This window comes from Nicotiana tomentosiformis, chromosome 8, assembly GCF_000390325.3.
Source record: "Nicotiana tomentosiformis chromosome 8, ASM39032v3, whole genome shotgun sequence".
Taxonomy (NCBI): Eukaryota; Viridiplantae; Streptophyta; class Magnoliopsida; order Solanales; family Solanaceae; genus Nicotiana; species Nicotiana tomentosiformis.
In genome coordinates this window covers 88,738,117-88,752,970 of record NC_090819.1, presented here as the reverse complement: position 1 = coordinate 88,752,970, position 14,854 = coordinate 88,738,117, and positions in this window count along the sequence as shown.

The following is a 14,854-nucleotide window of genomic DNA, read 5'->3' as shown; positions in this document are numbered from 1 at the left end:
GCAAGTGGGGTGACGCCACTAGAATGGACACCTGACAATAGAAGAAGATTCTTACATGATGTAAGGTTCTACATGTGGGATGAGCCATTCTTATATAGGCAGTGTGCAGATCAGTTGGTGAGAAGGTGTGTTCCTGAGGAAGAGATGAAGGCTATACTGCATGACTGCCATGCTTCGCCATATGGAGGTCATCACGGCGGGGATAGAACCGCCCAAAAAGTGCTACAATCAGGTTTCTATTGGCCAAAATTGTTTAAGGATGCACATGCCATCGTTAAAAATTGTGATAGATGCCAAAGAACCGGAACTATCACGAGGAAGCACGAGATGCCCTTGCAAAATATTCTGGCAGTAGAACTTTTTGATGTTTGGGGGATTGATTTCATGGGACCATTCCCATATTCTAACGGGCACAGATACATCTTGGTGGCGGTCGACTATGTTTCTAAGTGGGTGGAGGCCATTGCTCTTCCTACTAATGACACAAAGGTAGTGGTAAGCTTTGTAAAGAAGCACATCTTCACACGTTTTGGGACTCCAAGAGTGTTGATAAGCGACGGGGGAACTCACTTTTGTAACAAATTGCTGAATAATATTCTTGCAAAATACGGAGTTAAGCACAAAGTTTCCACTACCTATCATCCCCAAACGAGTGGTCAAGTAGAAGTTTCCAACAGAGAGGTAAAGCAGATTTTGGAAAAGACAGTAAGTATGAATAGAAAGGACTGGGCCGGGAAGCTGGATGACGCATTATGGGCATATCGCACTGCATACAAGACCCCAATAGGTACTTCTCCGTACAGGTTGGTTTATGGGAAGGCCTGCCATCTGCCCGTCGAGCTTGAACACAAAGCATATTGGGCGATTAAAAAGCTAAATATGGAGATGGACTTGGCCGGTGAGAAGAGATTGCTACAACTCAACGAGCTTGATGAGTTTCGATTGCATGCGTATGAAAATGCCAAATTGTATAAAGAAAAGACCAAAAGATGGCATGATAAGCATATCCAACATCGTGAGTTTGAACCAGGTCAAGAAGTTCTACTGTTTAATTCAAGGCTAAAGCTTTTTCCAGGAAAGCTTAAATCTCGATGGTCGGGTCCGTTTGAAGTGGTTAGTGTGAAACCTCATGGTGCGATAGAATTGTGTGATAAGGGGTCCAATGCGACATTCTTGGTAAATGGCCAAAGAGTAAAACACTATTGGGGTGGTGACATTGCACGTCACAAGAACACGATGGATTTGGTGGAGGCATGAAGAACATGTTGCGTCGTGCCGCGACGTTAAATCGGGCGCTTCTTGGGAGGCCACCCAAGTTAGTTAGTTCATTGTTTTGTAGGAATTAGATCTTGTATGTATAAAATAAAATAAAAATTAAAAAAGAAAAAAAATTATATATAAATAATTTGGAATAAATATAGATGAATAAATTATTGTCTTGTTCTTGTTAGTGGGTATGAATTAAAGTAGTGCTTAAAGAAAGAGGAAATATTGTTGAGGGTGATATTATTTGTGAAATTGAAGTGGGGTTGAAGAATTTGCGCTTAAGTTATTTGGTGATGTGTTAAAGTGCTTAGGAGGTTGAGTCACTATTCCTAAAATATATCCTACCCGTTCCTTAGCCCACATTACAACCATGAAAAAGTCCTAATTGATTTTAGATCGAGCGAGCTTACATTAGTAGAGATTTACATTAAGGGCAAGCTTATGGTACCAATTACATGCATGTGACTTCTTTTGTGAGAGTGAGCGATTTTCGTTGATATATAAGCATGAGATTCGAATGTGTGGATTGATTTTACTTTCTTTATTTTTGTGAGGGCACATGGTTTCAAAAGGGATAGGTAACATTATTAGACTTTTCTAGGATGTTGGGTGTTCAAGCCACGAGTACATTGTGACAATGAGTCGGTTTTTGAGGCTAGGATTGTTATGAGCATGTTGACTTGTTTGAATATTTTTGAAGAAGGGCATAAGCAAAGGGAAGGATATGTGATGCATAGTCTAGAGCCTAATTGTTGCAAATAACCATGGTCATAGGTGCAGTGTACTTTGAATGATAAGAGCTTAATTTTGTTTCGTCTACTATAAGATGGTTTGTTCGAGGACGAACAAAGGTTTAAGTGTGGGGTAGTGATGTTCGGCATATTTCGATATGTGTTGCTGTTACTTTGCCCATATTTTAACCGTTTCTTGTTGTTATTTGATCTTTAAAATGCCCGACATGGTTTAATTATTGGTTTTATGACTAATTAAGTTATGTGTGACGATTTAAGGTGTTTGGAGTGCAAAATATGAAGAAAAGGTGGTCTAGCCAGAGGAAGAAGGGTTGGATGCGTCGCATCCAACCTAGAAAAAAACATCATCTTTCGTGCATCCTTAGCAGTGAAGTCGGCCCATAGCGTCCGCCATAGCATCCGTAACTGGGAAGTAGAAGAGAAGGGTGGATGCGCCGCATCCACCCTCGCATGCAAAACTGGGAAGTAGAAGAGAAGGTGGATGCGTTGCGTCCACCCTCACATGCAAAGTTAAGAAATGGAGGACGAGGTGAATGCGTCGCATCCACCTTAACATCAACCCCTGAAGCCGATTTGGACTAGGGTTAGGAGAACTCTAGCCCATGACTTTTGGACGCAATATATAAGCTTAAAAAACGTTTTTTTTAGGGGCGGATAGATTAGAGAAGGAAAAGAAGCTATAACCAAGTTCTAAAACCACGGAATTTGTCTTGAGTTCTTATTCTCTCTTTCTTTTATTGATTCTTATGCACTCTTATGAAATTTTGGATGATTGCCTGAATATGAGTGGCTAAGAACCCTATTGTTCTAGGGTCATGGGTATACATGAATGTTGATGTTTGAAGTTTAATTTGACGACGTTGGGTTTATCATATTGGGTTGTTTATTTAATTCTGTTTTTAATTATTTTGCTGAGTAGCTAACAGTGAAATACTATCTACGAATCTAGAGTTGAACTCGAAAGTGGGAACCCTAGATTGCATATAGAAGTAAATAGAGTAAATTCTCAAACCCGGGCATCGGGGAACGGATTCGCGATTAGGATAGACATATACCTAATTGCCTTACTCGGTTGCAATACAGGAATTGTAAATGCGTTCTTGTTAAACTTAATTCCATAGACATATAGGTATTAAGTTAACTTGAATAGGCGAGTAAGAACTCGACAGATTCTTACGAGTGAAATTAACCCTGTGAATCAACAATTCAGATAAATCATTTAGTTATTTTAAACTAAGAATGCAACATGAATGTTAGATGACCCGTGACCCTGGAATATTATATCCTATTGATTGTTATTCAAAACTATTTAAGTGTTGTGTTTAATTCTTAGCAAATTATTATTTGATAGTCTTTAGGTAGTAATTTAGAAAATTATATATTTTGTCAGAAATATTTTGAATCAATAAGCTATTCGAGTTTGAATTAGTCAAAAGTTAATCATAAGTCTTCGTGGGAACGATACTTTATTCACTACTTTATTACTTGACGACCACGTATACCTGCGTGAGTGTGTTTGGACCCGACAAGACCTCTATATTCACTGGATTAATGGCATATAATAGCCCGTGTATCGACCTTCTCTTTCGCCACTTGAAGTTAGACCTCTACTGATGCCACTTGCTCCTGGGCGGTCTCCTTCTCCAAAGCCAGTCGGTCCGTTTTTCCCTTCCAGACATCGGTCAAGGCCTGGACATCGTTCATTTCAGCCAGGAGCTGGTCGATCCGATCAATATTCTACTGGACCTGCGATGTTTGGTCATTAGTCGCTATGGCTAAGTCATCATTGCTAACTTCGAAAAGCTTTACTTGTTCCACCAAGTTGGCATGCTCCTTCTGAACCGCCTCCAACTCGCCCCGAAGACTCTAGACGACACCCTCTTGTTGCTCACTGAGAAGCTCATACGTGTTGCTCTTCTCGGCAAGCTCCCTGGCCTCAGCCTCGAGCTGGTTAACCTCGGCCTGGTACCATAGGAAACTTTCATGATGGAGTACCAAAGCCTTCAAAAAGATAAAAAAACAGAAGACGTGAGAAATATCAAAAACTAACTCAGGAGATGGAAGAACATAACGATACCTTACCCGATTCAGTGCCTGATGTGCTTCGTTAAAAAATCACGGCACATATATCTCACTCATTTCCGCCTGATCTTCTTCGGTTACCAGGCACTGGAGGTATCTCGCCACTCCAACTGGGACAGAAAGAACCCGTACATCCTCTAGGACAGTGATGATTATTGACCTCTTACTGCCAGAATCTATGCTCGGGGCGGGAAACTGGTTGATCAACTTTGGGCTCAAATTCAGCCCACCGATTTCTGAAGACGTCTGCCTCCTCGGCACCTCCAGGTCGCCCAACCCGGTGAAATCTTCCAAAGCGGCCGAGTCTACACCCTCGAAAAAAGAACAAAGGGGGTCATCTGCACCATGAGCCCCTTCGTTGGATCGCTCCTTCACCGCTCGAGCCTCTTCAAGCATGGACGCGGTATAAGAAGGCGATCGTGAAATATCTATTACACTAGGTGCCTCCTTCAGGGCATGGCTGGCATCCCGAGAAGTCTCGGCCCTGGTCTCTTCATCGACCTCCCTAATCTGAGGGAGATCGGCCTCATGAATCTACCGTTCAACATCCACCCACTCTTCGAGGGAGATTGGTTTACATGTCACATGAATATCATCCTCCTCGGGCTCATCCCTAAGCCGATAAAGCGAGTCCAAGTCGGGTGCTCGAGAGCCAGAACTCTCCTTTGGCTTGCGGGCCAACCTTCTCCTTGGCTTCTTCTTCTCCGAGCTTGGGGAACTCGGAGCCTTTCTTTTCTTCTTATCTCCTACAGCAGCCCCAAGTTGTCCCGAGATGGAGGGATCAAAGGACAAGTCCCCATCCCTACTGGAGGCCTAAGCTCAATGGTCTTAGGCAGGCCTGCGAAAGAACATTAAGGAAATGAGAATGTGATGCTAAAAAGGGGGAGCCTAATGTTACTTATTCGAGAAAAGAGATCTTACCGTGAGAACGAACCTCCCAACGGCCCTTCGAGAGCTCGCGCCATGAGCACTCCGAGTAAGGCATTTGCGAACTATACCCTCGATCCACTCCTTTAGCCGAGGAATGGCATTTGGGACTCGAGCAACAATTGTACCACCGTAAAGACTGGTAAGGAAAAAGGAGATGAACGTAAAATTGACATTTAAAGGAAAGTTGTGCTTACGTGACACATTCCACTTCTCGGGGAATGGCCTAAATTCGGAAGGGATCAAGTCTCAGGTCCTCACCCGGACGAAGCATCCCTGCCAGCCCCGGTCCTGGTCCTCATCTATACTTGAGAATGGGGCTTTGCTAGCCCGGCGTACGAGCTTTATCAGTCCCCATCGGAAGATTCGAGGACTATACAGGTAGAGTAGATGATCGATGGTGAATCGACAAGAGTTAGTTTTATTCACGAAGTATCGAAGGAGGATTATGATCCTCTGCAGCGACGGGTGGATCTAACCGAGGCATAATTCATACCTCTTACAGAAGTCCAGAATGACTGGATCCATCGCGCCCAGTGTGAAGAGATAAGTGTAAACACTCAGATACCCCTCCACATGGGTAGTGATGGCTTCCTCGGGCCCGGGGATTACTATGTCCTTATCGGCCCAACTGCATTCCTTTCGAACCGCAGGAAGGACTTCTTCGGTGATGGAGCAAATGTACCTAGATACCACCTCGCATCGGCCTTGCACCGACGAGGGCTTTTCAACCTTAAAAGCATCCGCGATCGAGCACCCCCGGGGATGAAAATTTTCAAGGGAAGATCGGGAGCCGGTTCATCGGTAGCCACGCCCGGAGTGGTTCTCTCGAGGATGACCACATCGGGAGTGGCCTCGTCAACTTCGATGGTCAGCTGCGAAGAAGAAGCAGCAACATTTTAGGGAACCGTTTTGGAAGTTTTCGCCATTATTATCTGGAAAAAGTTTGAAAAATATGAAGAAAGGTTGGAGATGACAGGTAAAAGCTTTGCTGAGAAAGTTAAGTGCACTAGTTTGGGTAGAAAATAAGTAAAAGCTTGCAATTTACTGAGAAATCTTGAAGAAATGAGGTAAAAAGGTTGGGCAGTAATATCCTGAAGATTCGAAGGTAGAAACTTGGTCAAAAGGTAAAAAATGAACGAATGAGGGGAGTATTTATAGAGCCTTAGCACCATTTTGCATCCAGGGATGGCCTATTGATGGTTGACACGCGCTTGAAGTCATTATGACGCGACTGGCGGGACGTTCCGAATTCTTTATCGTTTCTGTCACGGCGTGTTGAAGAAGGGATCGAAGTGCACATGTTGTTTCTCGTCGTTTTCGTAAACATACTCTCCGAGAAACGAGGGGACTATCTGTATACGGGCAAAACTGAACTCATGGGATACCTCGGTTTCCGATGAAGTAAACGGAGCGGGAGACATGACGGTAAGGAACCGGAGTCGAAGAAAAGAGCCCCTTGAGCCGGGATCAGGACAAAATGCTTGACCTCGGGATTATCGGGACCATGACCCCCAGGTTCGAATCCCAAAGGCCTCTGAGAGCATTACCACATAATCGAGCACGACCAACAAAAGATCGTGATATCCGTGACCAGCCGGATGTCACGGCGTGAATCTCGGCACGTATCGGCAGAGAACCGGTGATTAGTTCAACATAAGATTTTTATCTTTTATGGAATTGTACTTAGGGTAAAACTCTCCTACTATATAAAGAGAGGTCTGATTATTCATTAGCGATATTGTAACAGGCACGCCAAGGCAATATACTCTTATTTTCTCCGTTATTCAAAGTTCTTATTTTTGTTCATCAAATCACCAGTAACGTGAGCCCGGTATCGAAGGCATGCATTTCATTAGGCAGTTACTAAGTCCGCGATCACTCATCTTGATTGGTTTGACAATTTATTACATCCTTTATCTAATTAATCTAACGCAATTTATCGTTTGTATTGAATTAATCCACATATCCTTAAAACCACTTACAAATTTAATTGTTATCCGTTTTTAGGTAAACAACGAGTTTTCTATTTTAGCAAGTTTTTCAGTAACTCTGCTAGTATGTTTGCATATTCAAAGTACTGATATTTTTAACTTAATTGTCAAATTCCATCTCTGACATTTCAAAGCAAGAGTCCAGATGGTCTAAAGCATATTTTTTCTCTTTGGGATGGGGAATTGACTATTGCACAAGCTTAAACTTCATTAGACACTAGTCTCAATATGTTAACAAACTTCCCTCATTTGTGCCACAATGTTAGTGAATCATTGACGTAACCACAAAGCTCGGCCATCTTCCTCAACTCCATCATATATATTAAGATCTATTGGTTTCACATTATCAAAATAGTCTACCATACCTCCAACATTGTGTTTAGTTGGCTTATGTTTCATCAAACCCCCCATGATATACTTTAATCGTAACATGACATTGTAAGTCAACCAAAAAATAACACATTTTATAAGGATTCCAAACTAAAATTATCGGAAAGTTAGAATAGAACCATTTAACTTATATCTAATAAATAAAATATTTTATACTAACATAATCTAACGCAAGCAGAAACAGAATATAAAGGCAAAATAGTCCAACAACATTAAGTTTTCATAATACAGAGCTGTTGGAATCATCAAAATTCTATTCCGATTTTATTTGCACATAATTCGACATCCGGTCACTATTTGAACTTAAACTTTAAATGTTTCATCAAAATTCCATATCTCGGGCTAGGGACCTCGAAATTTGATTTCGGGCATGCGCCCAAGTCCCAATTCACGATACGGACCTATCGGAACTGTCAAAACACTGATCCGAGTCCGTTTACTCAAAATATTGATCAAAGTTAACTCAGTTATGTTTTAAACATCTAATTCACATTTTAATCCATTTTTCATCTGAAAACTTTCCGAAAAATTTTTACGGACTGCACACGCAAGTCAAGTAATGGTAAATAGTGCTTAGATCACGTAATTAATCATTAAACTTAAAGGTGACATTTTGGGTCATCACATTCTCCACCTCTAAAACAAACGTTCGTCCTCAAACAGAGTTAGAAAAAGTACCTGAGCTGGTGAATAAGTGTGGATAACAGCTGCGTATATCATGCTCGGCCTCCCAAGTCGCCTCCTCGACCGGATGACCCCTCCACTGAACCTTCACAGAAATAATGTTCTTTGACCTTAGCTTTCGAACCTGCCTATCTAAAATAGCCATTGGTTCCTCAACATAAGATAGATCCTTGTCTAACTGAACCGAACTGAAGTCTAACACATGAGACGGATCATCGTGATATTTCCGAAGCATAGAAACATAGAAAACCGGATGAACCGCAGAAAGACTAGGTGGTAGTGCAAGTCTGTAAGCCACCTCTCCAACTCTCTCAAGAATCTCAAAAGTCCCAATATACCTAGGCTCAACTTGCCCTTCTTCCCGACCAAAATCAGAAACAAAATAGTGTGTCGGCCTGCTCTATTACTAACAACATAAAGATAAAAAGCAAAAATTCTCTAAACCTTTTGGAATCTTGAACAAACAATATAAATTAAATTCTCAATATAACAAAGGTTTTGTTCTGTTCCCCTAATCCTTTTGATAAATATTGTTGTTGATTAAAGAATGTGATTGCCAAGTCTTTGCCTCTAGAAGAACATTTTGGCACCAAAATAAAGAAGAAATTAGGGATTTTTTAATGCTTACACCAATGATGGAAGAAGTTTAAGAAAAAAGGCTTTTCTTCGTCTTCTGTCCCTTAAGGTCTTGTTTGGTACGAGGGATAATGGATAATTAATCTTGTAATTAAATTTGAGATGAGTCTATTCAATATTAGGTTGAGATAAAATAACTAATTCCGAAATTAGTTATCCTCGAATTGTAGTGTTCTTTTTATCCCTATGAAAGGGTGGGATAACTTATTTCCCAACAAAATGACCCCTAATTGTACGTATATTGCCGTTAACTTTTTTTAAGTTGTTGTTAGTATATAAACTCTATTAGAAGCAAAGACTAATTTGTCCACTTTTGGATACTTTAAGGGGTATTTTATACCATAGAGTATAAGATAGGGATAAAATAATGTTAATACTAAGATTTGAGAGAGATTGAAGATTCCATGGTTAGGGTTAAGAGAACTCGGAGAAAAATTGGGACTTTCTTATTACTTGTAAGAATGAAAATAATCGTCTGGTCTACAACATACATGTGCCTCTCTATATATACGGACTGGTCTGGCCCAAACTATTAAATTTAATTAACTTCTAAACTACTACACATTTGAATAAATACAAAGTGGGCTTCGAGGCCCAATACAAAGAATGAACTAATACTAACTAAAATACTACTAACCACAAGATGTTATGTAATACTATTTACACTAATCTCAAAACCCCCCGGCAAGTTGGAGGATGAGATAACCCCATCTTGTGAAGATGGACATGATGAACAGCACATGTCAAGGGCTTAGTGAACATATCAGCAAATTGAGTGGCACTAGAGGTATGAGACAGCTGAATCAATCATTCAGTGAGTTTGCTCTTGACAAATTGGCAATCAAGTTCGATATGCTTAGTGCGCTTGTGAAAGACTGGTTCTTGGCAATGTGTATAGATTCTTGATTATCACAGAAAAGCTGAATTGGAGAAGAAACATGAATATCAAGATCATAAAGGAGCCGGAAAACCCATGTAATTTCAGCAGTAGCTTTGCTCATCGACCTGTACTCAACCTCTGCAAAGGATAAAGAAACTACAGACTGTTCTCATTACACTTCCTCCCAACAAGATACAAGACCCAGACACAGACTTCCTGCTACCTGGACAGACCTCCCAATCACTGTCACAGTAAACACTCAAAGAAAAATCAGGAGAATCATTTAGAAATATACCAAAATCAGAGGTACCTTTAAGGTATCTAACTGAGTGCAGAGTTGCTTGCATGTGAGGAAGGCATGGATGCTACATAAACTGACTTAAGTATTGTACTGCAAAGGAGATGCCAGGCTTGGTGTGAATAAGAAAGTTTAGCTTCCCAATCGAATATATGTATCTCTCAGGGTTAGGCAACACATCACCTTCAGTAGCCTTTAGCTTTTCATGCATCTCAAGAAGGCATACAACAGATGAACAATCAGAAGAATGGAACTCCTTGAGAAGATTATGAATGAATTTCTTTTGATGAAGTAAAACCCCAGATTCAGTGTGCAGCACTTCAATCCCCAAGAAGTAATTGAGGTTGCCTAAATCCTTAATTTTAAACTGGTCATAGAAAAAGGCTTTCACAACAAATACTTCAGCTAGATCAGTCCCAGTGATGATTATATCATCCACATACACCACCAAAATGACAAAAGACTCTCCAGAACTCCAAGTAAAGAGAGAGTAATCATTCAAGGAATGCACATAGCCCCTAGAATACAAAGCGTTTGACAACTTGGCATACAATTATCTAGAAGCTTTCCTTAGCCCATATAAGGATTTTTCGAGCTTGCAAACTAGAGGAGCTGAAGTAGACAAAGAAGAAAAAGAAGAATAAGAAACAGATAACCCAGGTGGAAGTTTCATAAAGACTTCCTCATCCAAATACCCATGTAGAAAAGTATTATTGACATCTAATTGAAATAAAGGCCATTTCTTTTTGACAGCCACAACAATTAAAGTTTTAACAGTAGACATCTTTACAATAGGTGAACAAGTATCATGAAAATCTATCCCTTCAACCTGAGTGTCCCCCTAACTACAAATCTAGCCTTGAATCTTTTTATGGTCCCATCATCTTTGTATTTGACTTTATATACCCACTTACAACCAATAGACTTCTTACCTAAGGGTAGCTTAATAATATCCCAAGTGTTATTAGCCTCCAAGGCCTCAAATTCCTTTTTCATGGCATCCTTCCACTCAGGACTGGATGTTGCTTGTGAGTTAGTGTTAGGCTCAAAAATATTATTTTCAGTAAAAGTAAAAATAGAAGTGGAGTTAGCAGATTTAGGTCCTTGGGAAGGAAGGTGGCAAACATAGTTTTAGAGATAGGAAGGAGGATTATGAGGTTTGGAATACCTTCTGACTACAGGAACTGCTTCACTAGAAATAGGGGAAGAGGTGGACTGAGGTGGCAAGGAAGGAGAATAGGAAGACAAGGTAGAACTGAGGAAAACAGAAGGAGAGGGGCTAAATTCTTGGCAGGAAACAGTAGTAGATGGGGATGAATTAGGAGAAGTATGGTATGATGATGTAGGCTCAGAATAATCGGGGTGAGAAGAATGGTTAAAACAAGTAGAAAGAGGTATATTACACATAGGAGAATGCTTTGATTTTGTTTGAATAAAGGGGAATATGTGTTCATGAAAAATAACATCTCTGGAAATAAAATAAGTTTTGTGTTCCAAATCATACAATTTTTATCCCTTCTTAGCAAAGGGATATCCTAAGAAGATACAAGGAATTGCCCTTGGTTGAAGTTTGTCTCTATGAGACTTTGGAACAGTAGAATAACATAGACATCCAAAAGCTCTAAGATTGGAGTAAATAGAAAGTTTGTTGTAGAGGATTTCATAGGGACTTTTATCTTTTAACAAACTGGAAGGGAACCTATTTATCAAATAGGTGGAAGTGAGCATGAAGTCTCCCCAGAATTTAATGGGGAATCCAGACTGAAAGAGAAGGGCCCTAGCAGTTTCTAAGAGATGTATGTACTTTCTTTCTACAACCCCATTCTATTGTGGGGTGTGAGGGCATGATGTTTGATGCATGATTTTTTTTTCAGAGAATTGTGTAGAACCAACAATGCTTGAGCCCAAACTCTAGAGCATTATCACTTCTTACAGTTTGAACCTTTAATTGGAAGTGTGTTTCAGTCATGGCTATGAAAGCCTTTAAGAGATCAAATGTATTACACTTGGCACCCATTAAGTGGGTCCAAGTGGCTATGGAGAAATCATCTACAATGATCAAAAAATACTTTGACCCATTATAAGTGGGGGAATGATAAGGACCCCAGGTATCAATGTATATTAACTGAAAAGGCTTTGTAGTCTGTATGCTGCTATCAGGAAATGACAGTCTAGTTTGCCTTGCTAAGGGACAAATTGGGCAAGAAAAGGACTGTTTATGAGAAAAGTGTAGGGAAAGTGTAGGAATATATTTCATTATAGAAAATGGAATTTGCCGAAGTCTATAGTGCCAAATGATGGTAGGCTATAATGTCGTATTTTAGTCGCTTATTGCACTTTAATTCACTGCACTTTACTTGTGTTTGAGCTTTAATTGATAGATTTTTGCACTTATTATGTATTTTATGCCTTGTAGGAGTGATTCTGAGCTATATAGATGTTATAGAATGAATTCGAGCGATTTGGAGCTTTAAAGTTTGAGTAAATGCCCAAGGGATTATGTTGGGATCGTGTTCGGGGCTCGAGGACCAAGTCTGGACGTCAAAAATTGAAGTTTGAGTCGTACTATGAGTAAGCCCCACTGCCGCGGTGCATGGCGCGGCGCGGCGCGTGGGACACCGCGGCTGCCCAAATCCTGCTGCCTGTCAAATTGTTAGCTCTCTGGAAATCCCCACTAATGCCTCGCATGGTGCGTCGCCCCATGTGGCGCGCCTGTGTAATTTTTACAGAGTGAAAATCCTATTTCGGCTAGGAGAAGGTTTCATCTGGGCCCGACCCTACTTGGTATAAATACATGGGAAAATATTATTTTCTAGACTTTTGACAGATATTTGATCTAAGGAGGCTAAGGAGTAACGAGGGAAAAATACCACTTAAATTATGATCACTAGTCAAAGATAGTATAGTATAATATCGTATCCACAAGAATTGGAGTTAAACAGTATTTTCATAGTTTCTAGCTTAATTGCTATCTAGGAGAATCAACAATCGAGATTTATATGATCAATAACTAAAATTAACTAAGAATCTAAAGCTATTGACTAATGATTATCGAACCAAGGAAAAAGAAGGTTATCAATGGGAGAAGATAGGGTTTTGATAGGAAGGTGCAAGATAATTGTTTGAGATCTAGCTCTAGATAATTCACTTCTAATATTCAAGCTAGTCTCTCGAATTCACTCAATTATTAGTTCAAACGTTCAGCAAAAACTCCTCTCTCGATTAAGTTTTAACCTCACAAGATGAGCCAAATTAGGCACGTGAAGATATGCAAGAATGCATAGTGGATTGGTCTTTAGAAAAACCTCTTTAGATTATTCTCCTAACTAGGTTTAATCAATAATTCAACTAGCCTCTTTCGATTACTTAGAAGAATTAATGAACTCAACCAACAATATAATACAAAGATATCACAAGTTATGCCTCTCTCGATTACATGAATTAGTGAATATAGATGCAACAATTAAATCACCCAAAACGCTTCAATACATAAAACTAGAGTTATAATCCACAAACAATCATCAATACACCATTTCTATCAAACCCTAAAGGGAACTACTCCATAGATATGGAGCAATTCATCACAAATATGTTTAAAGTAAAGAAAAACATAAAACAATCCAAACTCGGGTCTTGAGTGAGGATTGAATGACGAACTCCTTCTGCTTTTGCTTCTCCAACTCCTCCTTAGCCTCCTTAGGTCTCCAATGTGTCAAAAGTCCAGAAAATAACGTTTTTCCATGTATTTATACCAAGTAGGGTCGGGTCCAGACGAAACCACATTTTTCTAGCTGAAATAGGAAAATAACTCTGTAAAAAATATACAAACGCGCCACAAGGGGCATTAGTGGAGAAATCCAGAGAGTTGAAATCTATCAGGCAGCCGAAAAATAGACACGTGTGGTGCCCCACGCGCTGCAGCAGTGGGGATTTCTCAGAGTACGGATTTATTCGTGCGTTTTGACATCCAAACTTGGTCCTCGACCCCCAAACACGATCCCGGCTTAATCCCTTGGGCTTTTACTCAGACGTCAAAGCTCCAAATCACTCGAATTAGCTCCATAACATCTACATAGCTCGGAATCACTCCTACAAAGCATAAACACACAATAAGTACAAAACACTATCAATTAAAGCTCAAACATCAATAAAGTGCAGTAAATTAGAGTGCAATAAGCGACTAAAATATGATATTATAGCCTACCATCAACACCCCACACTTAAACCATTGCTCGTCCTCGAGCAATCAAACTACACTTCATATAGACACGACCTTTTTAAACAACTCTCTTAACTCATCATACCAAGAATATTTAAAACAGATTAAGTACAATACCGTAACATCCTAGCCTCAAGATTCGACAAAATCACTATGCATTATTTATAACCCGCTCACTTGCTCTAACATAGAGGTCAACGATATTACCTTTCCTTCATGAATCAAATACCCTCACACAATAATAGAGAGTAGTTCCACACACAATGTAATTAAGAATAATTAGGAACTCAAGATAAAAAGAATTCACTCACTCTCAGAAACAACTTTCATATGACACAAAAGATTCACCATAGGCTTTCCCGTAGTATACTACTCTACTAATTGAGCTCATTCAGTCAAGGATCAAGTAGGACTTTAACTGGTTGTAAAGTAGGCCGCGGGATGGGTAAGATACATTTAGATATAAGAATGACTACACCTTCCTAAGCACTTTTAATACATATAATTAACAATTCAAAACCTCACACTTATGTCAAACCATAACTCCACCTTCGCATCAATATACATTAACTTCTTACTTCTTTAAACACAAGTACATCAAGGGTCACCGCTATCAAAGAATATTTTTTTACAACAATACAACTGTTTTTCTTTTTCTTTTCTTTTCTTTTCTAATTCAAGTGACTCTTACTTTTTCAAAATATTGCACCTTTCTCCTTATTTCAA